Below are 27908 nucleotides of genomic sequence, written 5' to 3'. Positions count from 1 at the left end.
AATCTTTAACGGAATCACTATGTTATACGGCTATTTGCTAATAAACCTTTTTTTTCCCCTGGGAATAGGGGCTGATTCAACTATATTTCCAAAAGAGACCAATGATTGATTCAGCTTCTGGCCCCATTGGATACTTGAACAGCGGATGAGAAAATTTCTATTCTCTTCCGGATTCTAGCCAGAAACAGGATCTCTGTCTGACCTCCAGGCTGGAGCCTTCCTGGTCACCTTGGTTAAAATCTAACTGTAAGTGCTGACAGAATTATATAACAGTTGCTAAAGCTATGTGAACTTATGGACTAACAAGTCATTTGTCATATATTGGAGATACGTGGGAGCCTCAGCGCCAAGGGGAAAGGCAGGAGCCCTTCCTTCGTCCTGTGAACCATGACCCAGACACTGGTTGGGTTTCTTACAGTCACGAATATTGAATAAGTCTCTGTAGAAGCCTGAGCCTTCTGCTCAGTTCCAGGTGGAGTTTTTTGTTTTTGTTTTTTAATGTTTATTATCCTTGAGAGACAGAGAAGACAGAGTGCAAACAGGGGAGGGGCAGAGAGAGAGAGAGAGAGACACAGAATCCAGAGCAGGCTCCAGGCTCTGAGCTGTCAGCACAGAGCCCAATGCAGGGCTTGAACTCACAGATCACAAGATCATGACCTGAGCTGAAGTTGGACACTTAACTGACTGAGCCACCCAGGGGCCCCTCCAGGTGGATGGTCTTATCCCTTTGAGGGATAAAAGCATTTGGTAATTTCTCAGTGATAACCTTAGCATTTTATGGTGGGGAAAGTGCCAAGATTCTTTAGATTTACTATACACTATTGTTTCAAAATGTTGTATATTCTTTTTCTTTCAGGATAATTTCTCGCTTTCTCAGAGACCCCATTTAGTTCATTTCTGGAAAGTCAGAAAGTACTTCTGAGGAATTATTTTATTAGAAAGGCAAACGATTTGATCATACCTCTAAAGATCATGGCAGAAAAGGGGATATTTCTTTCAGAGCGAAGGACATTATATAAATGAACTCATCCACATTAGATAGGACATTTTTTAAATTAATTAATTAATTTATTTTTAAAGGTTTATTTATTTATTTTGGCAGAGAGAGTGAGCGAGCATGTGTGTATGAGCGGGGGGAGGGCAGAGGGAGGGAGAGAGTCCCAAGCAGACTCCTCACTGTCAGTGCAGAGCCTGACTCAGGGCTCAATCTCACAAACTGAGATTATGACCTGAACACAGACCAAGAGTCTGTCGCTTAACTGACTGAGCCCACTCAAGAGCCCCTAGCTAGAACATTTTATTTCATTATTTCTCAAATATCAGATTGCTATTCCTGACAAGTTTCTATGTCAAATGTGTAAGTAATTAGCCAAATATTAGAGCCTCAGAGAGTCAAAGAAATTATGTGGATCAAAAGAATTAAGACTGGGAACATATTAGAATTAAAAAAAATTTTTTTTAAATGTTTATTTATTTTTGAGACAGAGAGAGACAGAGCATGAACAGGGGAGGGGCAGAGAGAGAGGGAAACACAGAATCTGAAACGGGCTCCAGGCTCTGAGCTGTCAGCACAGAGCCCAACACGGGGCTTGAACCCACGGACCGCGAGATCGTGACCTGAGCCGAAGTCAGACGCTCAACTGACTGAGCCACCCAGATGCCCCAAGACTGGGAACATATAAGAATTTTAATGGTGATGACACAACAGCAGTTGCTGATTCGAGCTTCAATTGCTGGATGCTACTGCTCTTCATGTAAGCAGCATAGCGTGGTTTGAAGTGGGCTCAAGACCCAGGTCATTTGGGTTTGAATTCCAGCAGTGCCATCTGAGAGCTGTGTGTCTTGGATAAGTTACTTAGCCTTGCCGTGACTCAGTTTCCCATATTTAAAAAGGGGTAGCGGGGGGCCTGGGTGGCTCGGTTGAGCTTCTGACTTCGGCCCCGGTCATGATCTCACAGTTGACAAGTTCGAGCCCCGTGTCGGGCTGTGTGCTGACAGCTCAGAACTTGGAGCCTGCTTCTGTTCTGTGTCTCCCTCTCTCTCTGCCCCTCCCCTGCCCATGGTCTGTCTCTCTCTGTCTCAAAAATAAAGACAAACATTAAAAAGGGGTAGCAATAGTACCAACTTCAGAAGAAATATTATAAAGATTAAATTAGTTATCATTAAGTACTTAGCACTAATCTTACACAAAATAAATGTGTAAATGTTTGCTAGGTTGTACCATATTATCAATCTATTTACAATGCTTATAGGTCTACTGTGTTCAGAGATACTGTACTACAGGATGGTCCTGGCCTACAAGGGATGTTTAGTCAGAAAAAAAAAAAAAATGATGCCATTCAGTATAGAAAAGTGGAAGCTGGATATATGATCTTAAAGATAGTGATGTAAAAGTTTAAACTTTAATTTTAACTAGAAAATTTGAAGTGGTTACTTTTTAAAAAAAATGGTTATTTATTTATTTTGAGAGCTAGAGCTAGAGAGAGAGAGAGAGAGAGAGCGAGCATGCAAAAAGGGGAGGGGCAGAGAGAGAGGGAGAGAGAATTCCACGGCAGGCTCCATCTCATGAACTGTGAGGTCATGACCTGAACCGAAATCAAGAGCCAGACAGACACTCAATGGACTGAGTCACCCAGGCATCCCTAAAGAGGTTACTTTTTATTGTTAACTCTCTAAGGACATAAACTGCCCATATATAATAATTCACAGGACATAACAGAGAATTAGATACAATGGTAGAAACCAAGTAATACTTACTTTTAAAAATAAATTAAAATTTACTCATGTAGATATCAAGCTACTATATTTTATCTTACAGTAAACCCAGCCCTTGGAGTACAGACATGACCCTTGAGTCTCACATATCTCCATTTGATGAATTACTCGTGTAAAATTCTTGCTATAGTTCATGTTATGGGGGACTTGTTAAAAACTAAAAACAAAAAGCTACATTTACACTGTCTACAAGGAATAAAATGTAAACAATTTATTCATAAGTCACATTTAAATAATCTATGTTTGTAAAAAAATGTCTTAAGAATTATATCCTACTTGGGCGCCTGGGTGGCTCAGTGGATTGAGCTTCTGACTGTGGCTCAGGTCATGATCTCACCGTTCATGAGTTTGAGCCCTGCATCAGGCTCTGCGCTGACAGCTCGGAGCCTGGAGTCTGCTTCAGATTTTGTGTCTCCCTCTCTCTCTGACTCCTCCCCCCCCACGCCCCTGTTCATGCTCTGTCTCTCTCTGTTTCAAAAATAAATAAACATTAATTTTTTTTAAAAAAGAATTCTATCCTACCAAGCTTCAGTATAAACAATTGCATATTCACTTAACTAACAGCAATAAAACGAAAAGGGGAAAATTTCAAGATGGTTTAAAAAGACAAAGTAAATTTAAAATGGAAGCAAATTACTCTCAGGAATCACACTTAAATGTTCTACATTTGTAAAGTATTACCCGAATCATACTTCTATCAAGCTTTCATTCGAGTAGTAGTGTAATCACTCAACAGAAATGAAGCTAAAAGAGAAAGTGCAAATTTTCTTTAGAAAAGTTTTGTTAGAAAGGAATTTTGCTGTGGTTCAGGATCTTCAGAAGTAGGCTCAGTAGAGGGCTGGATGCTTCCAGGATGTGGGAGAGAGGAAATATTTCAGTGCTTAGTGTAGAGGCATTTTTTATGTTAATGGAAGATGTGTTAAGCCAGGGGCATCTCTCAATGATGAGTATTCTTCTGGATGTTCATACTTACTTGGCATGAACTGTCCCCTGGAATTCTCCTTCAACATCTGAATGGAGGATGAAATAGAGGAAGAAAGGCTGAACTTGAATCAGGTGTCATCTTTAGTGTCCTTTCTACTGGATTCCATTTTTGAACATGCATGATCCTATGGTGTTAACAAAAGAAGGCATAGTAAATTTTTAAGTCTGCTGGTCCAGAGAGAGTCTTCTAAGTTCAACAGGATAAATTATAGATCTCTCTTGTAGAGAAATTATTGGAAACATATAGTGACTTGATGCAAGGAACATTCCATGATTTTGATCACATGGTGATGACATTTGGTCCACAGAGGATACATTTAGATACTTTATCCCTCAGCCATCACAGATTAATGCTCCCACTTTCTTGGTGATCTGATAATCCATATGACTTGGTGGTCCTCTCAGACCTTTGACATATGTGCCACTTTAAACATTGGGCATAAGAAGCCCCTTTTCATCTAAAAGATTAAATTTAAGCTCTGCTTTATTGAATTTTCTCCCCTTGTCATATGCATTTTCTTTTCTTAATTCGTTGAGTTTTCTCTTGGCCAATAAAGTTTTGACCGATTATTATGAGCTTTATCCCTCATGGGAAATCATTTGGCTTTAATAAGAACAAATACTTCTTTTTGCTTTTTCTGTAAGAATTTTTACTTATTTTCTGAAGGTGTGCAGCTGTTCACAATTATGGTTGATTGTTTCATCTGTTTTGGACAGTTTCTCTTCTGTCATTAAATGGTAAATTCCCTATTAAATGAATATTCCAGTGTATTTTATTTCATTTTTTCAATGAAGGTCAGAAATGACTAAGTTTTTGTTGAAGATTTCAAATATCACTTTCAAACTGTGTATTTCCTGTCTTCAATGAAATGAATTTTAACTTTTAAAATTCTCAGTTTGGAAAATTTTATTTTGATATGTTAATTCTTTATGTATAATAGAAACATGTTTGAGGAGGTGAAAGTGTAGAAGAAAATAATTTCAGTAAATGCTGATTTTTCAAAGAAAAACTTTGAGGTTTTAGAGATTTGAAAAATTAGCTTTATTTTTAGCATGAAGACCTTTCAAGTAAGTATAGCTGAAGATACTTTCTCAAACACAAACAAGGCTTAGATAATTTTTGCAATGTCTGCTGGTATAAAATATTGACTGTGGCTATTAAAATATTTTTAACATCACAGTGAGAGTTAAATATGTGACTTTATCTTCCTGTCTTTGACACCTGTAGGAAATGAATGAATTTCCTTTTTGGTATTTGTAATATGAAATATACCTGCCATTGCACTGAGGTCACAAAGTCACCAACTTAAGTCCCTAGTTTCTCCTTCCTATTTTGCTAAGTGGTTGTTAGGGTATCAATCTCAAATGACTTAAGTTTATATGCCTTTGTGAAATAGCTCTGTGAATGTGTGTATTTGGGGAAAGGCTTTAATAGCTTTTTATTGATCTTACTGTCAGTTGATCTGCTTGTTCTGTCAAATAGTGGCAGTATTATTATTTATTGCTAAATCTGCCATGAGAACCCAAATAGTACTGCTTATCAGAGCTTGGAATTGCCATAAGATTAACTTGTTTCTCTTCAAATATGATGAAAGATGGTAACAATAAAACACTCTTGTAAAATGACCCTTTTTCTACTGTATTTCATTATGGGAAAGAAAAATTTTAAAGGCATTTTTCAAAATCCTATAACATATTTCACCTAAATAAATCCCTCCATTCAAAGATATGTATATACAGCATATGTATTTATGTAAAAACAGCATTTTTGTTTATGTCTGTGTATACAATGTCCTTACCTGTTTTCATTATAGGATAGAATGCAAATCTAGGAAATCCTCTCAAAGGAGATTATCTTTTAACATATTTGAGTCAATTTTAAGAAAATAAACCACAAAACTTGATTAAATTACCAACTTTATTTGATTTTGTTTATTTTTAATGAATTCTTTTGTGATTTTTGGCTGGCTAAAATTCAGGCTACATACTGTACCTTTTGGAACATACCCATCAACAAATTGCAAACTTCTGTAACTTCTACCATTTTGGAATTATCTTCTTTTGTTAAACTTTTTACAAAATCATCCCCCCAAATCAAGACAATATCATCTAACATGGACTCCATATAACTTTTCACTTATATTTGTTAGTGCAAATAGATCTGGGAACAAATAGATTCCCAGTGTAAACTTAAGTATTTTTATTAAAAACTTGTGTTTCTGTTAGTTTGAGGTCTTGTCTGTTTACTCACTCACCACTATTTTCCCAGACTCTGGAGTAAAATATATGAGTAGAAGAAGAAGAAATACTAGATTTTCATAAAAGCATAGGAAAGGGTGGGCGTTGAGTTGTCACTGTCATTATCAGCATTGACATAAGCATCTATTGTTGAGCTATATTTTATACTTACTATATGCCTTTATGTATAAGATGGTCCTTATAAAAAACATATGGGATATGAAAACAAAGACACTTAGAATGTATCTATCTTATTGGTGAGGAGCTTAACAGATGGCATAATTAGGCCAGGACTTCTGAGCTGTGATTCAGCACACTTTTCATTTTACTGCCTCTCAATAGACACCTTCTCTAGTCATTGATCATATGAAGCATAACATGTACAATTTTTCCAGGGAGAGATGTTGTTGACCTTCTGTTTATGGTATATTCCAATATGTAATCATCCCCATTGATCAATAATTCACTTTATAATTTAATCAGATTATTGGACTGAAATTTAAGTCCATTTCCCCACAAGGGGGCTCATGCATGACACACAGTGAGTTATCTTTTCTACATAATAACTCTCTATATACTTAAAACATTTAAAAATAATTTCTTAGCCTTTTCCTCTCTTTTCCAAGCTTCTGTAATATTTTTTGTAGGACATTCATCACTTTCTTGTAATAATTTTTATTCCATTCAATTAGCTATCTTTTGCTTCTCAGTTCTACTCTACATTCAGTTTTTGTATCTCCAATCTACTTAATATACTTCTTTAAAACTCCATTTGGTACTATTCCATATTCATAATCCTAATTGAATTTCCATAGCATGCAGAAATACATCCTTAGCCTAGTGTTCAAAACCTTCAGTGATCTAATTCAACCTACTATTGCAACCTTATTTTTCTCGATTCTACTGATAACTTTTGTATAGTTGAGCTTCAGCCTGAACTAGGATGGACTTGGAGAGTTGTGTTTTATCATAATAGTCAGAGTCTCAAATGATATGGTGAATATTGTTTTGATTCCATAGACTCCCTGAAAAGAGTCTCAGATACCTCTGGATAGTCTTTGTAGCATACGTCAAAAAAACATTAACATATTGAGTAAGAGCTTAAGCCCTTTCCCACTGTCTGTGTGTGCAGACAAATTTTCTTTCCTTCCTAACTTTAGGATCCTGGGAAAGTTATTAAACTTATGCTTCAGTGTGCTCTTCTCTAAAATGGAATTAATAATAATATCTATTTCTTAGAGATGTTTTGAGGATTAAATAAATTGATGCTGGTTTGCAATTACAATAGTGCCTACCACAGGAAATAGTTACCTTTGTGATGAGGAAAATGCTTTTTTCTCTATTCCTGGTTTTCAATGTCTTTTTTTAAAGTTTATTTATTTATTTTGAAAGAGAGAGAGAGAGAGTACACATGGGGGAGAGGCAGAGAGAGAGAGGGAGAGAGAGAGAGAACACATGAGGGAGAGGCAGAGAGAGAGAGAGAGAGAGAGAGAGAGAGAGAATACCAAGTAGGCTCTGTACTCCACTCTGAGCCTGATGTGGGGCTCAATACCATGCCCACGAGATTATGACCTGAGAGGAAATCAAGAGTCAGATGCTTAACCTACTGAGTCACCCAGGTGCTCTTTCAATGTCTTTTCTTATCCAAATTAATATGTATTTGTTTTAAAGAGAGAAAAGTATGGAATATCTTTTAGTTTGATCAAGTCTTTTGGCAGTGTTAATCCTTTGATATTAATTTAAATATAGCTAACGTATCCATAGGAATTTCAATGGATACCTGAGAAAAATAAGAGCAAGTTCTAAATGTGTTTCTTAGCCTATAGAGTTGTATTCGTTCCACTGATAGGCATCAACCATCTCTTTCCTTCAGCAACCTGCCAGCTTAATACTTCCCTTCTCACTAGGCTAAGAGGCTGAAAACAAGTCTAGAATGAATGAATTCATTCATTTATCACAAACCTATTGTGTATATGCCAGGCATTCTGCTGAGCTCTGGTATGCAATCTTATAATCTAGTGGAAAAAGACGTACATTAAACCAGTCAACAAAAAAACAGTATGACTAAAAAATGCGAGAAGATTTTGAAATACTCTTTCCATTGCTTTTTATGTTTTGGATATTACTGTTGTTAACTGAGATATAATTGACATATAACATTATGTTTGTGACAGGTGTACAACATAATGATTTAACATATGTATATATTGTGAAATGGTCACCACAATAAGTCTTGTTGACATCCATCACCTTATATAGTTACAATTTTTTTTCTTTGGATGACAGCCTTTAAGATCTACTCTTTTAGCAACTTTCAAATATATACTATAGTATTATTAACTCCAGTCACTACACTGTGTATTATATTCTAGAACTTATTTATTTTAATTTTATAATTAGAAGTTTCTCTGTATCTATAAACTCTGGTTTTTGTTTTTTATTTTTTTTTATTTTTTTATTTTTATTTTTTTTTTCAACGTTTTTTATTTATTTTTGGGACAGAGAGAGACAAAGCATGAACGGGGGAGGGGCAGAGAGAGAGGGAGACACAGAATCGGAAACAGGCTCCAGGCTCCGAGCCATCAGCCCAGAGCCTGACGCGGGGCTCGAACTCACGGACCGCGAGATCGTGACCTGGCTGAAGTCGGACGCTTAACCGACTGCGCCACCCAGGTGCCCCTGGTTTTTGTTTTTTAAATTTCACATATAAAAGATGTCATCTGTTATTTGTCTTTCTTTATCTGACTTATTTCTCTTAGGATAATACCCTCAAATTCTATCCACATTGTTGCAGATGGCAGGATTTCCTTCTTTTTATGGCTGTGTAATATTCCATCACACACACACACACACACACACACGCACACACACCCATGCACATTTACATACACTACATCCTCTTTTGGATATTTTCATAAAGAAATCATTGTGAGGAAAGGGGAAGCCATGGAAAGAGCACGAGTTGATCTGGGTTCTGGTTTGAATAAAATATTAATATTTCAGTTTTAGTTTTCTTAGCTGCAAAAGTAGGCAATTATCTAAAATCCCAGAACTATTATTTTCTTTGTTATTCTAAGAGTGAGTATATTTTTACATCAATTGTTACATGTTTGAATGATGGAATTATTCTATTGCAGCATTTATTTCATTATATTTCTTTCTTTTGACCTATCAACCCATGAGACTACTAGTATATTTTTAATGTTTATTTATTTTGAGAGAGAGAGACAGAGTATGAGCAGGGGAGGGACAGAGAGAGAAGGAGACACAGAATCTAAAGCAGGCTCCAGGCTCTGAGCTGTCAGCACAGAACCCCACGTGGGGCTCGAACTCAAGAACTGCGAGATCATGACCTGAGTCCAAGTGGGACGCCTAGCAACTGAGCCACCCAGGTGGCCCAAGAGACTATTAGTATTTTGATGGCAGGTTCCTGAGCCCTCTTCATCATGTGTTCCCAGTATACTCGGTGCATGTTCTATTTAATATTGAATGTACTTTTAAGCTATATTTGCTGTGGCAAATATTCCAAAACAGCTTTTCATTTTATTTCTTGGTATGTTCCATTGAAACACAGAGATGAAACTATTTTTCTTGGTACAATGGCAACAATAATCAGTGTTTTTACAAAGGTTAAATTTTAAGGAATAAGAGTTACTACACACTGGTTGGACTTTTCACACTGGGGACAATGGTCACAAGTTTTTAATTTTACTTGTGTCCAGCAGATGGCACCAGTGCCTCAAAGAAAAGTCTCGGCTGAGGAAAAACAATGGCATCAGATTATGCACACATTTAAAACTAAGCAGATGTCATAAAAATCCAAGAGACTGTTACACAAATATTCAGACCTATACAGTGAAATACGAAATGAAATAGTTGAGGAAGTGTTTATCTTTTGAAAAAGTTTCTCCAAGTTTTCAGCTTGTAATTCATGGCAGTTACTCTTGGAGAAAAAAAGACTAGATAGAAAGAAACAAATGGAAACTGTTGATTATTTCTGCAGAAAAGGCCCCACCAGGGTCAGGGCGTTTTCTAAGATGCTTTTGGCTATATCTTGTTTGCAAAATTTATGAAAATAATCACAAAAGCAATGAAGAGTATTTAATTTCTCCTTTTCGTGAGTTGTCCCTTATTTTGGTTACACTTCAGCAGCTCACCAATTGTTTACAACTATGAAAGGGAGAGGCACACTAGGTACTGGTGAAAACTAGAGAAGGAAAGCAAAGATGCACCGGTACTTCCAAAATTTAACCCAAGAAAATTAATGTTCAAAGTCTTCTTGGCATTGAAAGCTTTGATTCCTAATTAAAACATCCTCCTTCCTGAATATTGCTACGTTCCTTTTCCCAATGGGAGATCCACAGTTTTCCTTTTCTTTAACCTCTGAAATGAACAAATGTTTACTCACAATTTCTTGAAATGTTATATAATTTTGTTGTAATTTTATTTTTTAAATCCCCTACTGCCTTTCTCTTTTATTATGTGAAACTAGACTAAGATACTAATTTTATATTTCTTTTAATTATAACAGACTCATCATTTCTGATATTCAATTGTTCAAATTGAATGGGTTTTATTAGGTGGATTAAAATCAACAACTCTTATAAAATAAAACATGATTCCCTAATATATTATGAGTATGTGATAGCATATTATATTAACATATTATAATAACTATTCTTTATTCAATTAGGTCAAATTAATGATTGGGGGAAGCACATAAACATTCATTTGCTTCTATATTGATCTTTAATATAGCATGCTTTCAATGAAATAGAAAGTAAAAAATATGAGTGGAGATGATACAAATTTGTTAGTTTTAAAATTCAACAATTTAAGAATGGTGTTCAAAGAAAGAAATAGATTTCTCTGTTCTCAAAAGTGTAGTTGAGGGTGACTTCCCTAACGTTTCTGAGAGATCACTCTTTTCCTCACCTTGACTCTGTGACTGACTCAGTGACTCAGACATTTCCCACTTCTGTCTGGTGTCATCATCTTGAGTAAATAAAGAACAGAGAGAAGGAAGATCAAGAATGAGGACCTCAGTGTAGGACAAAGAACCATACAACCATATACTGAAAATTTAGTCAAAATAGGTGAGTCGATATAGTCATCAGTGTGCAACATGTGGTTACAGACGTTAGTTGTCTTTAGTTATTTCATAGTCATCAGGAAAAGAATTTACTGGTGATAGGTGTTTTAAAGCAACTCATTCTCTATTTTGATGTTATGTTCTCTGTCAGACTCATCCATATAGGCATATATGCTTTATATTTTACTTGGAATCTTAGTCTTCTCTGTGAATGTTTTTCGGCTTTGATTTCTTATGAAAATAGACATACAATCATGAGTTCAGTGTTTTAAAGAATCAGGATGGAGCTCATAGAAAATGAACTTTTCTGTACTCTGCCTTACACTATTCTCTGTGTGTTCAATGGTAGTGTGGAAAATTTGAGAATTCAGTGGGTCTGCTACATGTAAGTAGTTACCTAGAGGTGGAGTGGTTACAGAAAGAAGTGGGATGCTTAGGAGAGGCTAGAAGTAGCATTGGGAAATGTGGGTAGAATCTGTACAAATTTTGTGGGCTAGATAGAATTCTGGTGGTTGGAATGTTTTTTCAAACTGTTTTCAAAGTTAATTTATATTGTTTCTGGGAGTAAATTCTACCCCTGTTACATATCTTACCATCTTAAAAATGTCTTAAAAATTATTTTTCTTCCTTCCACTGTCACTGACCTATTAAGACGTGACAGCAAGGTTTTTATGATGTTGCTAAAAATGTGGTAACAATGCAAACTCAAATTGTTTTTCAACTTCTATTTTTAAAAGAAAGCCAGTTATTTCAAGACAGAGCACCTACCGTAAAATAATATTTAAAAAAAGAAGCCCTTACAATCTGGGGTATGATACATTTGCACGACAATCTTGGGCAGTAAATAAAAATCTGGTCCATTTAAAAGTATCTTTGCTCAGGCGCATCCTATCAAACGGGGCTGTTTTATAGTCTACCTTGTATTTCACTGCTTGCGAACTCTGTAAGCAAACAGAATTTGTTCACAGGGTGAAACACATATTTATGGTCCTGAATAAACTGTTCAGATTCAAAAACTATTTGTGTGACAGTGCTAGACACAGGGATTCTGCAGCCCAATGGGATGTTTGTAGACCACATTTGCATATCAATGCACAGACCCCTTTTAGGAATACTGCTGCTTCATGACAATGCTGTTGTCTGAGGTCTGGGGGAAAGAAAACCCATAAAAGTTTGGACTCACTTTTCAATGCCCTCGATTCTTTTCTTGTGCTTTGGAAAACTGTGAAACAGGGTCACCAAGTTCCATTCTCCATAGTTTTATTATGTTTTCAATGAAGCGATTGAACCTGCACAGAACCCAGACAGACAGACATCACAAGGCCACTTTGTGGAAAGGCAGCTTCTTTAGAACCTTGAAGCTAAAGCTTGTCTTCCGTGTTTATGGATTTGGGGCCAGTGCTCTGTTCCTTCAGTTTAAAGAACCAAAGGGAACCAAAACCCTGAAGCAAAATACTTAGAACCCTTTTGCCTGGAGAAAAAATATTAAAGGTGTTTTGTTTGTTTGTTTGTTTGTTTTTAAGCTACTGAGAATCCCACCTAAGAACATATAGTTGTTTGAAAGCCAGGCCATGGATGTGGAGGGGATTTTATAAGGTGACGTCATTTTCTACCTGGCTGACATCTTAATGTCTGTCAGTCCTAATCTTTGAAATGGAATCAAACAGAGCCTGTTCATAGTTTTGCTGAAGTTTCATTTGGAGAAAGAATTTCTTATTTTTTATTTTTGTCTGACAGTCCTTTGGTCTTCCTGAAGGAAATTTTAGCAGAAAGTCTTACCTTATATATTTATACTCTAGTCGAGTTAGTGTATTGCAAAGCTCTAAAGAAGCGACGATAAAAAGAAAGACATGTTTTTGTACTACTGCTTTTACCCACTAATTCATATTTGAAAACATTTTGTGAGTGTGAATGCTAGGATAGCAGATGTCAGGCTGAGCAGGATTTCTTCTTTACAGTTTGACTTGTGATATATTTAACACACAACTACACTGTATTGTGTAGTCTAAAATATCCTTTTTTCAAACCCACACCACTTTAACTATGATGCATGTAGTTTTGCCCTGTGATTTTGTCATTAATTCGCTTTTTCTATGTAACACGGAATATTTTTCCTGAATATTCTTTTGTAGTTGTCCAAGAATGATTTATACTTCATAAAATTGTCTTGAACATAGGTAGTGCTGTGTTACCAATATTTCGATTGCTTTGTCCAGAGCGCTGAACAATTTCCTGAGTCACCTCCTATTACCTATCTTACTACTTCTTCTCAGCTTCAAAGGAAGAAAACCAAAAATCTATTTGATAAAAGAATTTTCACCTGCTGTAACTATGTAGGTAACTCCAAAAATGATCATTTTGACCCAAATTTCTGTTTCAGTAGCTACACTGTCCGTTTGATATTTCCATTGGTTGTACATATCACAGACTTGGTAAGTCTAAAACTAAATGCTATAGATTGTTTTCCTGTGGTGTTTTTATCATCCTATGTCCAAAATCCTTTGACACTCTTCTCTTCAAAAGAGTGTGTTCTGAACTTAATAATTGCCTCTAATGAATAGAATGTGTCAGAAGTGCCATGTGTAACTTCTAAGGCTAGGTCATAAATGACTTGGCTGCTTCCACTTTGCTCCCTCTTAGGTCACTCATGCAGGGAAAAGCAAGCATATTGTAAGGACAGTCTCCACAGTCCATGTGGAGGGCAACTGAGGGCTTTTAGTCACAGCCAGCAACAATGTGCCAGCCGTGTGTGTGTGTGTGGATCTTGGAAGTGGATTGCTTGTGTGTAGCTTGGAAGGAGATCTTCCAGCTTTTAGATGGTAGTCAGCCTTTAGATGGTAGTCCTCGCTGACATCTGTCTGACGCAAGCACATGAGAGACCCTGAGCCAGCACCACCAAGCTAAATTGTTCCAGAATTCCCAGCTTACAAAAATGATCTCAGATTGTAAATATTGTTATTGCATGTCACAGAGTGTTGGGGTCATTGTTTGTGCAGCAATTGTTAGCTATTCTGCCACTCTTCCGACATTCACTTCTTCTCCTATATCTGAAGAATGTTTAAGTCTCATGGTTTCTTACTTTGATGTGATTTTGGTGTCTGTCCCTTCTTTGAAATTTGATTGTCATGTTACCCCCATTTAGTTCAGACTATCACTTCCCAGATGGCTGCAGTGTTAACCTTTTAACCAGTCTCCCCGATTCCCTTTTTTCAGTCTCTGTAGTGGACCTTATTTTTCTCTGAAACACATGGATGCCATACATTTCTTCTGCTCAAAAAACCTAGAATTTTTCCATTTGCCTTCCAGATAAAACCTTGTTTTTGTTACCGTGGTATATTAGATTCTTGTTCAGAAGTATTCACACCTCCTCCCTTGACTTTGCTCTGATCTCACCCTAGACTTGTTTTGACCTCATGCTGGGCAGAGAGTACTTGCGACCCCTTGATGTTTGACTTGGACATGTGACTTACTTTGACAATAGAATCATGGCAGACACAATGCAAATAGAAGCATGGAACGCACTTAGGTTACTGGGTTTGCCTAATTGCGTTTCTGCCACTCCCATGAGAGGCACATCGTCCACCTAGACTGCTGATCCAGGGAAGATGAGAAATATGGAGCATATGTGAACCCAGCACAGAGCAGAGCCCCACCCTGCCAGATCTGCAGCTTGAAGTAGAGCTACCTACCTGTGCCCACTCCAGATCAGCCAACACTCACCCAACCCAGTGAGAGTAAGTAATTGTTTCAAGCCACTGAGGTTTTGCAGTGGTTTATTATGCAAGAAGCTCTATTACCCTAACTCCATCTCATCTTTTCAAACGTATCATTTGTTTCTGTTAATACCCCCTGTCTGTTTCATTTCCTAAACATACTTGCCCATTCCTGTTGACACAGCTTTTCCATTTTTTCGCATATCCTTTAAGGTCTTTTAAATGATGATATTTGTTAATTTACTAATAACTTATTAAGCTGTAGTATTATCACTTTTATGACAGCCTGATAGAAGCAATATTATTTTCATTTTAAAGGTGAGAAAGCTGTGGCTTAAAAAGGTTTCAAAACTTGTCCAAATTCACATGGTAAATAAATCAAGAATGGGATTTAAATTCAGGCCTTTGTGATTCAAATATCAATACTCATCGCTAAGATTCTATTTCTTATTTTAGACACAATGCCTTTCTTTTGACAACTCTGGTCCATAAATTATGCTAACAGTTTTCAATTCCAAATGCACTTAATTTTTCCAGCACTAATCATTTTATTTTTATAATCATTTTGAATGGTTTTTCCTTTAGCATTTTGTAGTTAACATCACACATTACGGTCTTTTACTCTATTCAATTCTCACAATGTCTTTTTGAGGAAAGAATGATTATTTTCTCCATGAGGAAAATGAGAATCAGAGGTTGAATAAGTTGTTCCTGGTCATTCAGCTATATATGGTAGAATTGAAAGAGAGCAATTATGGCTGAGTTAAGAGGCCCCCACCAAATTCAAATGTTGAAGCCCTAATCCTCAATGTGATGGTATTTGGAGATGGGGCCTTCCATGAGGTAATAGTTAAAGTTAAATGGGTTCATAAGGGGGGGGGGCTAAACCCATAGGACTGGTGTCCTTATAAGAAGAGGAGGAGACACCTGAGCTCGCTCACTCTCTTTGTGCACACAGAAGAAAGGCCATATGAAAACACAACGGAAAGACAGCTGTCTACAAGCCAACAAGAGAGGTCTCATTAGAAACCAACCCTGATGTCACTCTGATCTTGCACTGCTAGCCTCGGGAACTGTAAGCAAATAAATTTCTGTTGTTCAAGCCATCCAGTCTGCGGTATTTTGTTTTGGCAGCCCTAACAGCTTAATACAAAGTCTAAAGTTTTCACTCCTAACGTCTCCATCCTTAGCTTCTTACACTTACTCTACATTATTTTAATCATTAGCTCTCTGAAAACAGTGAAATAGTTTTGTATTCTCTACCATTTTTATTTGTATAGTATATCCTTAAATATTTCCTAAGCTCAGAGCAGATTTAAAAGTGGAAGGGGTCTAAGATGTCAACCTGTCCTCTCATGTAAAGCTGAACAACTTAGATCCAATGAATTCCTAAGACTTGGCCAGAATGGCCCTGCAGTTAGTGAAGAGCAGAGAATGGAATCTAGGACCCACCTCCAGCCCCTGAGATGCAATGTTTTGATTACTTCACCAGTAGATAGGGAAATTGAATGCATTATCATCTCACTGCTATTATCATCTTTAATTTTTATTAATATTGTGTGATGGAACTCAAACTCTACAGAAACTGAGCAATTGAAATTAAATCCTAATTAGAGTAAGAAAAACTGATACCACATGATACACCAAAAAGGACATAGAAATCCAGGATTCTCAAGGAATGTGACAAAGCAAACATATTTAGCAAACATATTCTTTTGTTTCTTATTGATTTGTTAAGTGAAAAATTTTAAAGTGTTATATTTGCGTGTGTGAGAGTGAAAAACAAAAGCATGTTTATTTGGTTAATCTAATTGCACATAATATCCTTGTTTTTATTTTCCAGAAGAGAAACCCAAACACAGCAGCCCAAGGATATGTCAGAGGCATATACTTATGTTTTCCCATCTATCAAATCAGGCTGTCCAGGTGGTTTGCTGCTCTGTGGTAGGTACAAAATGTGTAAATGACTGGAGTTGGAACAGAAATCATCAAAACCCCTGTAAAAATGATGAGAGGATCTTTTGCTATTATCAAGAGCTATTTTAAATACTAAATCAAAAGGATGCCAACTAGTGGCCTTGTTGATAGTCTCAGTAGAGAAGGAAACGATTAAATTAACATGAAGCTTCAAATCCATTCCCACTTGGTAGAGAGGTCTGAAATTGATCATCACGGTGGCATGTGAAGACTTGCACAGGTGCAGTTGGGGTGCCTTTGTTTAATGGATAAACAACATTCACAAGTTGATAGTGCAGTCTCTTATTTTTACTCAGTTATGCATCCAAAATTTAGATCAATAAGTTAAATCACAACATTTCAGCCTTTCTTTCTAATTCAAAGATGAGGGTTGAATCACGTTCATATGCAAAACCACTAGAAAGGTGGCTTGGTGCAATAGAAGGGGCTGGAAGGAGACACAGGTCATTGGGATCCAACCTCTTGCATTCCCTTGATGCATTCTGTGTCCCTAAAGGGTTCCTTAGCCGTATGGAATCTATTTTCCTTGTCTGTACAATGTGCACAATGAAGCCCTTGCTTACTACAGAGCTGTGTGGTGAAAACCGGGTCTAAGAATACCATTTACATTTGTATGATCTTTTGTAGCTCATGAAATCCTTCCTGTCTGCTTTTTTTTTTCTCATAATTTATTTTTCCCATTTCAGTGATAGAGAGGCTCAGAGGTTTTATGTGCTTAAGGTAAGGAATTAAGAATAGAGACTCTTTGTCCTTGTCATTTAATAGTGCTCTCTGGCCAAATGTGCAAATGAGCACTAGGTATGTAAAGAAGAAATATTAGGCCATGACAGCTCTAATTTTCATAAATTAAAAAAAAATTTAATGTTTTATTTTATTTTTGAGAGAGACAGACACAGAGCATGAATGGGGGAGAGGCAGAGAGAGAGGGAGACACAGATTCTGAAGCAGGCTCCAGACTCCCAGCTGTCAGCACAGAGCCTGACGTAGGACTCCAGCTCACAGACCGCGAGATCATGACCTGAGCTGAAGTCGGACACCTTATCGACTGAGCCACCCAGGTGCCCTGACAGCTCTAATTTTTAAAATAGTCTGTTGACAATCTAAATAATAACATTAGGCTTAATTTTAAGAACATATAATATAACTTATTTTATTTTTTTTACGTACCCCAGTTTTGATTGAGTAGGTTACTGAATTTACATGTTTCATTTTCCACATGCATAAGATGGGCATACAAATATGTAACAAATGAAATGTTGTGATAATTAAAGAAAAGGTATGAAATGATGTAAATGCTTAGAACTATGCTTAGCATATGTTAAGGATTCAATAAACACAATCATCTTTATTGTTGAAATTGGATAAAGAAAAATTACATGTGTATGGGATGGATTTTAACCCTGGGAAACCACTTGTTACTGAATAACTCCTTTCTGGTAGTTACATGAAATTGCCTTTACATTCCTGTGACTGCTTTGCTGTGAAGACAGCCCTGAGTAGGGGATGGTGGTAACTTGCTGGACTGTGTCCAGAGGTGAGGGTCCTGATTGCCATTTTGTCACTGATTTTTTTAACCTGCTCACTTTCTTATCATAGCCTTGATTTCTTTGTATACCAAATAAAAAACACATAATTTTGTGCTTGCCTTACTTAAGATTTATGCACTGATTCATTCACTTGCAAAACAAAGGGGCAATGTGCTAGAAGTTAAAGAGACAAAGATAAAAAAGAGATAATCCTTGACATCACAGATTTTAAAATCTAGTAAAGGAAGTTAAATCTGTAAAGTGAAAATTATAGGAAAGTGTCCTATATATTCAAGAATTGAGATATGTGCAAATGTAGCAGTGAAATAGAAGTAGGAGTAGGGATGACTTTTTTTCAGTAAGATGGTATGGAGATATCTTTAGAGTTGGTTTCTGAGAAACGAAACATTTTGAATTGAGTCTTAAAGGACAGGGATGGAAGGAAAGACTTATAGACAAAAGGGCCAGTAGGTAAAACTTTACAGAAACTTATAAGTCAAGCTGTGTAATTTTACGATTCTGCACAGATGTATTTATAATGATTTCCTAAAAATTCACCAAACCAAATTCAGAAATTAAAAATAAATTAAGGAGATCAGAACGAAGAAACAGGGGACTTGAGATAAAGTTCAGAGTGATTACTTAATTGTTTTTATTTTTTGTTTTTTGAATTCTCTATTGAAGAAAATATCCATTGGATTTCTGATATTTTTCCTAAGATACACTTAAAACTATGATCATAATAACCAATGACTTAATAAAAAAGACCTGTTGGGTGATATGGATGTTTAAAAATTAGCAAAATACACTTTGTCATATAGCAATTTGCAGCCTGACTGGGGAGAGAAGATATTTGCATTTAAATACACAAACCACACATGCACACATGTACACACACACATGAATTTACTGAATACCAAATAATCATTAATAAGAACAAGTGCTTTTTAGGGTTTGCAAGAGGCATAATCAGCAAAATCTTCCTGATGGAGATGGGCTGTATGCTGGGTATTTGAAGAATAGGGTTCATTTCAGTTTCAGTAAAAGGGAGGAGAGAACAGAGGAGAGCCCATTCCACAGGGATGGAAAGTGCAATGTATAAAGTATTTTGATTTGGTCAGAAAATATGTTTGTACAAGAGTAGTGGGAGAGTTGAGGTCATGTTATGTATCAGTGATCTTTAAATGCTTCACTAGTAATTCAGACATTTTCTTGTAAATAGTGGGAAATCATAATAGGTGAGTATATGAACTCATCAATGGTAGGTTCTTTTTAAAAATTAATTCTTGGGTGCTCCTATATGTGTATAAGGAACTCTATTATGGGGCACCTAGGTGGCTCAGTTGGTAAAGCGTCAGACTTTAGCTCAGGTCATGATCTTGATCTCATGGTCCATGAGTTCGAGCCCTGTATTGGGCTCTGTGCTGACAGCTCAGAGCCTGGAGCCTGCTTTGGATTCTGTGTGTCCCTTTCTCTCTGCATCTCCTCTGCCTGCGCTCTGTTTTTCTCTCTCTCAAAAATGAATAAACATTAAAAAAAATTTTTTTAAATGAAACACTATATTATAATAAATCTTTCAAGAACCTATTCACTGTTAACTCTAACAAAAGTGTTATATATTTAAATACTACTGGTGACTGATTCACAAAGATTTAATAGTATAATCAGGTTTTTATACTTTTTAAGGCACCAGATCAATGATGTCAGTGTTTATTACTTGTTCTGCACTTAAATCATGGTGAAAACTTCCTGGCATAATTGGTTGATGAGGTGGACAAAATTAAATAGTATATAAGCAACATTATATATCATCAATGTATATCATTAATTCATTGTATGTCCTCATCATTTCAACTAGGTGCTGAGGATTCAGAGATGAATCAGGCTTGACCTCAAAGACACAGGTATTTGGATACAAAATAAAAACAAGATACAAGATAGATATACTGGGTTCATGGATGAAGGAATGAGGGAATGGCTGTTCTACCATGTCGTTCATGACTTCACTATGGTTGGGATAATGACTGAGTCATCTGCTGTTACTTGTCCTTACGCCCAGACACACTGGACAAAGTACACATCCCTCTACCCCCCATCCCTAGCCCATCATTTTGAGGTCGCTGTTGATACTGGCTGGCCTCCAAACTTATCTATTTGCAATAGGTAGGGAGTGCTTCATTCTGTCATCTCAGCATAGCAAAATCTTAACCATTTTTCAATATGCTATATATTTGTGCACACTACTGAGGATCTTTGCCATGAAATCTCTCCACCTCAAGGTAGTGTACCCTAAAGAAAAGGGTGACAATAGCTGCAGAAAAATTTAGAGGACTCCAAAGAGTAGAGGGAGAAGTTGGAAAAGGACTTTCCCACTTCCTACTGGGAATCCTAGGAGGCAGCTCAGTGTGTCTAAGCAGAGAGGGCTGGGATGGCCCGAGTCTACCATGCCATGGCAGGGGTATGAAAGAGGCCTGGGAATAGGAATGAGGATGATAATAAGTGCAGGACTGCTGAGGGAGAGCATGTGGGAATTTTTGATATTCCAGCAAATGCCAATGAGCTATGATGCCATTGACCAAAAACTATGAAACTAAGCTTGTAACAATTAAAAAAATTTTTTTTTCATGTTTAATTTTTGAGAGGGAGAAAGAGGGAGAGGGACAGAGTATGAACAGGGGAGGGGAGAGAGAGAGGGAGACACAGAATCTGAATCAGGCTCCAGGTTCTGAGCTCTAAGCACAGAGCCCAACATGGGGCTTGAACTCATGAACCGCGAGATCATGACCTGAGCCAAAGTTGGACACCCAACCAACCTACTGAGCTACCCAGGCTCCTCAAGCTCCTAACAATTTTTTAAATGTGTTCCTGAATATGTAGTTACAATGAAAACATTGTAACTGCTATAGAGATCATGGGATCAAATGTATTTTCCCTCTGTCTCCTCTATTAAGAAATGATCTCTGTCCTCTGTGTGTCTACTCCTTGTTTAAATCATTCCCATGACACTTTTTAGGGGAGATTATGATTGAGTAACTAATGTACTTGTTCTGTTTTCTTTATGAGATTGAAATCTTGTTGATTCATGTCACATTTATCTTGTTATGTTCCAATCCCTTGTAGGGGCTAACACAGGGTCTTGCACTTCTCACATAGTAGGTACTTTGTATATAATATGTTATGAAATTAACTGAATTGTGAAGAAAATACCATTTAATTTGTATTCCAAAAAAGGCCCTTTCATACACTGCATTGTAGGACAAAGTAGCATCGTACAGTTTTTTCTCACACATGTGGATGAGTTCTCACATAAACAAGACGTTTAACCAAAGGAACAGAAATACTAGCAAAATTCTGTCAGTTATATAATGATAGTTTTGCAGATAATTTATCCTGATTTCTGTGAAGCAAATTATACAGTCTTGTGGCTCCAAATAGTTATTCATTATGTCTTCAGAATGGAACTTTTAGGGCGCCTGGGTGATTCAGTCAGTTCAGCATCTGACTTGGTCTCAGGCCATGATCTCTGTTTTTTAGTTTGAGCCCCACATGGGGCTGTCTGCTGTCAGTGCAGAGCCTGCTTCGGATCCTCTGGTCCCCACCCTCTGTCTCTGCCTCTCCCATACTTGTGCTCTGTCTCTCTCAAAAGATAGAAAAAAATAAATTAACAACAACAACAAAAAAAAACGTAAAAGAATGCCACTTTCTTTATCCATCTTTATAGAAGTACTAATAGTGGGGCATCATTTTAGAGAATATGTAACTTTCCTGGAAGATTCAGATTTCCACTTACAAAGAAATTGTGTATGAAAAAACCCTGGCTGTGATTCCTAAATAAACATCAAGAAAATGAACAGAGAAACTTTAGTATAAAACCTGTAACTCGAAGAATATTCTTCTTATCCTGATCCTGGCTTCACTATGGGTTGTTGGACTAGTATTTGTCTTTCTTTTGTGATTTTTTATTTTATGCCATTCTCATAAAAATTGATATTGTCTGATTTATTAATTTCTGGTGTGAGACTCAAAAAAACCCACTGAACTATATTTAAGTTTTATTTTTCTATTTTTTTTCTTTTTTTCTTTTTCTTTTTTTTTTTTTTTTTAGAGAGAGAGAGGAGAGAGAGCATGAGTTGGGGAGAGGGGCAGAAGGAGAGGAAGAGAGAGAATCTTAAGCAGGCTCCACACCTCACGCAAAGCTCATGGGGCTCCATCCCATAACCGTAAGATCATGACCTGAGCTGAAATCAAGAGTCGGACGCTTAAATGACTGAGCCACCCAGGCGCCCCTATTTAAGCTTTCATTATATTGGTTACCAACATCTCCATGAATCTATATGAGACTGTCCCACAAGTCAACTTACCTCATATGGAAAAGATGAGATGGTGATTTATGTGTATAGCAAAATGTTAAAATAGTGTCTTTTTTTGTAATTAAGGTAACTATACCTATGAGGATATGATTATGAAATAAATACTGGGAGTCTACTTGAGAAAATAGAAAACACTCACTCTACTAAAAATAATTTTTATATGTCTCAATTTGTGAAACATTCATGATAAGCATGAAATCCAAATTGCATTTTTACAATAAATTTGTTACTTTGAGAAGAAGTATCTTTGTTTCTAACTAAGGTACATGACATACCTAAACTTTTATATTCTAGGACTGAAAGTATTACAGTTTGACATTTTAATATACATTTATACATTTTACATAAATATAGACATTTATAGAAATACAAATGTATCTCATATTTCTACCTATACATATGTCTATATATTTATATTTCTTCTCTAAAGTATTTGTATTTTCAACCCACCTCACACTTTAGAGGTAGTGATAGTTAACTCATTCAAAAACAAAAACAAGCAAATAGAACAACAGCACAACCCCCTCTAGTCTAAGAATGCGTGGGCCATTTATATACTTATCTTTGAAGGCTCTCTGAACATGAATTCCACAGCATTACGGTAAGCAAGACAAATACTTTGGATGCAAGCAAATGTCTTTGCAGTGGTCTTACAAATTTATATCCCCATTAATACAAATATACTGGGAGTAGAATATATTTTTAATTTCTTTTAGGATGATGGCTATATTTCTCATAGCTAATGGTAAGATATCATCACTATTAGGATTTGAAGTCCACAAAAGAGAAAATATAGTTCTTCAGTGACCAAATGTGATTTTGATAAATCGAATTTAGTAGTTGATATGATTAATCCTGCAAGTAAAAGGAGCCAGAAAAGAAGAAAGCAAGAACACCTTACTTCTTTTGAACTACATTTCACTCCACAAATACTGATATCAAACAAAGAGTAGAGAGTCATGTGAAAAAATTGTAAAGAGTAATTCAACACAGGAACTTGCATAGAATTATTTCCCATGAACTAATCACAGTCTTCATTAATGTAAATGAAATCTATTTTAGCTTCAAGGAATGTCATTGATTTTTTAAGGAATCTAAAAGAATAAAGAATGAATGTATAAGAATAGTAAAATGATGGTAATGTGTAATAATTATACACCTACCTAATTGCACAATATAGTACAAAGTGTAATCAGTACTGTGAAGAGCAATCTAGTAATCATTAAAAATTCTTAGGTGTTCCCCTCCTAGTCCAGTGATACAAAGCAAGTGTTGTGCATTTTATACTCATATCAGTCATCACTTCAAAATTGATTTTGTCTTTAGTGAATACAAAAATTGGCTGTTTTTGATTTCAAATAATCTTTAAATATGAAAAAGCTTTGGTATTATGTTACATATGATGTACTTAAATGACAAGCCTGATACTTTTTGTTTTCTTATGTACAAACTGTAATGTCCTGAGAGTAAAATCCTTCATTAGCTGATAGGTCTATTTTTGGTGATATATCCTAGAGATATGCTAATTCCAGAAAAAAGATAAGGAGACAAGAATCTTAATCACTAAATCACAAAATCGTTTTCTAGAGTTGAATGACCTCCAGATGCTATCTTTAGCCTTGTAAACTAATGTAAACATGTTTCAGCAATAGATTTTTCTTCCCTTTAATGAAGTCACTTTTACCTGTTAGTGGTCTACAAATAGCGAACTAAATAAAATAATGTCTCTGTTTTGTACCCTGATAGCACTAAAAATGAACAGCAGCCTCTTTGCTAAGCTCGTCTAGTATATCTCCAACTTTGTAGGCATATTTCATTTAAATGATTCCTTGTCTTCCATGAACATGCACATTCAGTGTTGGGCTTTGTCAGCACTTCTCACACTTTCACGTGCATATGAATCACTTGAGGATCTTAGTAAAACACAGTTTCTGACTCAGTAGTGCTGGGGTAAGGCCCGAGGGTCCATATTTCTGATAAACCTCAGGTGACCCAATGCTGCTGGCCCACTGAGCTGCACTGTGTTTGCCAGGCAGGGTCTGTGTGATGTATTGTCACTGTTTCTCTTGAATTAAATGAAAGTTTGAGGGAAGAAACCTAACCTATCTTTATCTTTCCCTACAAGGGCCAAGCACAGCACTAGGCATCTAGTGGGTTCTCAATAAATCTATGTTGCTTACCAGAAGATACATCAAGAGTAAAGACTCATTGTTCTCTGGTGACCTAAGTTTTGTTTTCTCTCAGAATGCGTAAACAAGGGACCCCCTTTTCAACTTATAATTTGATCTGGATTCAGAGTAGCAAATTGAAATTATAAGGCTGCATTAGAAGTCACAGAACTGGTATGGCAACTTTACAATTGGTTCTTTTCACTTCTCCCCTGCTTTCCTTGTCTACCTGGAATATATTCTAGGACTGGTGCCCTCTTCAACTCATGGAAATAAAAGCACTGCATGGCTCCAAATACCAAAGTTATAAGCCTCTTTAAGGGAAAGTAAGGGGGAAACAAGAGGCTGAAGATAATGCCTTGAAAGTTTCTTTAATTTGAAAGCTTCAATATTCATCCACAGTTATACATGCATTGCTTTGACCTTCTTCTAAGATGCGAAATTGTTTGTTCTTGAGGCAATTTATCTATAGTACTTCTAAGTTGAAATTGCTCCCAAGCATTTTTGGGTACTGAAGAAGTCACAGGTGTGTGCCTATTTTGTTTTGCTCCTAGATCACTAGGCATCCATTTTCAAGACTGTATGATGAAGCCATCTTGTGGGACACCTGGGCAACTTGACTTCCCTGTGTGATGGGTAGGTAACTCTGCTTAACATGTAAACAGTGTTTTACATACTCTGTGCTTAGGAATCATCGTTGGTTTGATTTTTTTTCCCTCTAGCATTCCATATAAGCAATGGCTTAGTTAAATGAGAGGAATAATTGAAAATATATTAGCATCAAGTCTAAATATAAAGAGATTAAATGACATTCCCAAGGTCAACACACTGTTCATTGACAAATATGCACCAGGTCTCAGCTCTAAAACCCCAAGTTACTTTACCAAGTTAGTTCATTCGTTCTTTCTACTCATCGTATTTTCCAGGAAGTAGTGAAGAGCAATAAAACTCTTGAAAATGACAAATGTATTTTACTGTCAGACCTAGAAAAACAAGGGCTATACTGTTAAAAATATTACAACTTATAGCAGACTTTAAAATTGACTTCTAGCTATGTTTAGAACCCTAAGGAGATAATGGCAAGTCATTCTTCTTTGGAAATATGTCATCATTAAGGGATAGAAAACAGTTCTCCATTCTAAAGAATAGCTCTCTGTAGGATTTGTTGAGCTTTCTATAGCTAAAGTTACTAAACAAAATAAATGACATCTCAGAACATTCTGTTGTCTTTGGTTTCAAATAACATATTTTATTATGTTTTTTTTTTTTTCTTCCACTCTTGGCTACCATAAATGGCAGGAAGAAAACCTTTCTTTAAAAAAAATTGTGCTTGTAAAACAAATGGTTGTGGATGTTGGGGTATGTGTAAATTCAGTATACAAGATATCCTTCTTGGCTTTAGGTACTTTCCCAATGCTTGTCTTTATAAAACATGAATGATTTTAAAATTTGAAGTTTCTGAGAGGGTTAATGTCATGAGCCAAAAAGAATGAAATCACAAAGGCTAAAACACATTCCTGTTAATGGGGCTCTTTCTGAGAAACTTGCCTGCCATATCAGCTTTCTTTTTTCAACCTTTCTATGCTGGCAATACTAATACTAAGTGTTCTTTTCTTGATTGCTTTAAATGGAGAAAACAAAACAAAGAAAGCTTGATGAACTTGTTTTTTAAGAAAGCTTTTTACAGAAGTCAAAGTTTGAAAAACAGTATGAACTAGAGAGAAGACAAAGTTGACTTTAATGTGTTATGTATTAATTTGTAAAAATATGGTAGTGTATTTAGCGGCATAATGTTAGAAGAGTACATCTCTGGATGGTGGATTATTGATGTATTTATTTTATATTCCTTTTATCCATTTTCTTCAACCAGCATTCATTACCTTTGTTATACAAAACAAAGTTTGTAAAAGATTAAACGTATAAATATTTAAAAAGTATCCATAATTATATTAGCAAACAGTGGATGTAAGTCTTGAGAGATACAAAGGGAGGTCCTGAGAGGTAGCTGGAGTAGAAAATTGCCACTAAACCAACTTTGGCACAATCCCAGCAGTTTGCAGGGTAGCTGTCTCCCCTCCGGTTCCCTTCCCTGTCCCAGCTCCTCACTAAATCTATCAGGGCAGTGATGCTGGTCAGCAGCTTTGAGCTTTAGCATGGTGGATCCTTCCCATTATTTCTCAGTTCTCACCACCCTTCTCCCTTCCAGTTTCGCCAGGCTCGCTCATTTCCTCAACCTCACCTCACAGTTACTGCCGTATCATACAAACTGACTTCTCTGCTGCCAGGCTCTTATTCCATCAACTAGATTATTTCTAGTTGTTTCATCAACTAGATTAATGTTTTCCAGATATTTCATTACCATGCCACATGTCTGCTAAAGAAACCCACAAAGGCTCTGTTTCTTGTTTTCTCTTGTTTTCATGCTGTGTAGTTATGCTATAATTGGCTATCAAACTATTTCTCTGAGCCCACATTCTACTGTTCACTGCGTCTCAATTCTAGTCAAGCAATTCTCCTCTCTCTCCCTCCCACATAAATCAGGCACAATTCCATATTTCAACCCTTATTTGTTTGTTTGGCTGTATAGGAGTAACTTCCTCTTTTCAATCTACTCAAGTACTAATGACCGTTTGATCTGGTCCAATTCCTATTTTCTCCACAAAGCCTGATGGACAAGTCAAACCCAGAGAGTTCTCGCTTACTGATTCTCACCTGTTCATGTAATATGAAGATTAAAAAATAAATTCTATTCAAAGCAAGAACTGACTACAACCACTTTCATATACTAGACAAGTTATCATATTTATGTAAAGGGAGATAATTCTTTTTAAAGAGAGATTTCTTGACAGACTCTTTGTTAATAGACTTCTTTACAGCATGAATCTTAAAAGGGGTGCCAAATTGTTCTTCAGAATTAAAAGGTAGAAATGTGGATTATCTGAGATTGTGGGTAAGGGAGAGTAGAAAGTTTGGAAACGCTGGAGAAGAAGAGATGACAGAGGAGTTTGAGAAAATGTAGCTAAGTCTATAGCTCCAGGGAAGCATGGACAGTAAGAAGTCACCCA

The 27908-nt window shown here is 36.4% G+C and overlaps 1 long non-coding RNA gene across 2 annotated transcripts; it reads left to right on the top strand.

The window, feature by feature from the left end:
* The first annotated feature begins 74 nt into the window (after nt 1-74).
* Nucleotides 75-25478, top strand: LOC122237968. 2 transcript variants are annotated; one of them, XR_006216809.1, is made up of 5 exons: nt 75-246; nt 15761-15877; nt 16646-16746; nt 20164-20209; nt 25398-25478. It is a non-coding gene; the product is annotated as an uncharacterized LOC122237968 (long non-coding RNA). The 2 variants fall into 2 exon arrangements; XR_006216808.1 differs by lacking the exon at nt 75-246 and adding an exon at nt 14432-14823.
* Nucleotides 25479-27908: the final 2430 nt, after the last annotated feature.

The sequence above is a fragment of the Panthera tigris genome, chromosome B1 (genome assembly GCF_018350195.1).
Source record: "Panthera tigris isolate Pti1 chromosome B1, P.tigris_Pti1_mat1.1, whole genome shotgun sequence".
NCBI classification, from domain to species: domain Eukaryota; kingdom Metazoa; phylum Chordata; class Mammalia; order Carnivora; family Felidae; genus Panthera; species Panthera tigris.
This window is presented reverse-complemented; position numbering and strand designations above follow the sequence as displayed.